Source organism: Camellia sinensis, chromosome 14 (assembly GCF_055761805.1).
Source record: "Camellia sinensis isolate YWXY chromosome 14, ASM5576180v1, whole genome shotgun sequence".
Taxonomy (NCBI): domain Eukaryota; kingdom Viridiplantae; phylum Streptophyta; class Magnoliopsida; order Ericales; family Theaceae; genus Camellia; species Camellia sinensis.
The window spans coordinates 146,695,756-146,696,647 of NC_138974.1; positions in this window are offsets into that span (position 1 = coordinate 146,695,756).

Genomic DNA, 892 nt, shown 5'->3' on the forward strand with positions numbered 1-892 from the left:
CCAAACATGCCATGCCACGGCCTCGGCCCGCATGCCATGCCCCGGCGTCGCCCAACATGCCATGCCACGGCCACGGCCCGCATGCCATGCCACGGCCTCGGCCCGCATGCCTTGCTGCGGCGTTGCCCAGCATGCCATGCCACGGCCTCGGCCCGCATGCCTTGCCACCGCGTTGCCCAGCATGCCATGCCACCGCGTTGCCCGGCGTGCCATGCCTTAGCCTTGGCCAACATGTCGAGGCACGGCCTCGGCCCGCATGCCTTGCTACGGCGTCGCCCAACATGCCATGCCACGGCCTCGGCCCGCATGCCATGCCAAGGCCTTGGCCCGCATGCCATGCCACGGCCTCGGCCCGCATGACATGCCACGGCCTCGGCCCGCATGCCATGCCACGGCCTCGGCCCGCATGCCTTGCCACGGCGTTGCCTAACATGCCATGCCACGGCCTCGGCCCGCATGCCATGCCATGCCACGGCCCGCATGTCTTGCCACGGCGTTGCCAAACATGCCATGCCACGGCCTCGGCCCGCATGCCATGCCACGGCGTCGCCCAACATGCCATGCCACGGCCACGGCCCGCATGCCATGCCACGGCCTCGGCCCGCATGCCATGCCACGGCCTCGGCCCGCATGCCTTGCTACGGCGTTGCCCAATATGACATGCCACGGCCTCGGCCCGCATGCCTTGCCACCGCGTTGCCCAGCATGCCATGCCACCGCGTTGCCCGGCGTGCCATGCCTTAGCCTTGGCCAACATGTCGAGGCACGGCCTCGGCCCGCATGCCTTGCTACGGCGTCGCCCAACATGCCATGCCACGGCCTCGGCCCGCATGCCATGCCAAGGCCTCGGCCCGCATGCCATGCCACGGCCTCGGCCCGCATGACATGCCAC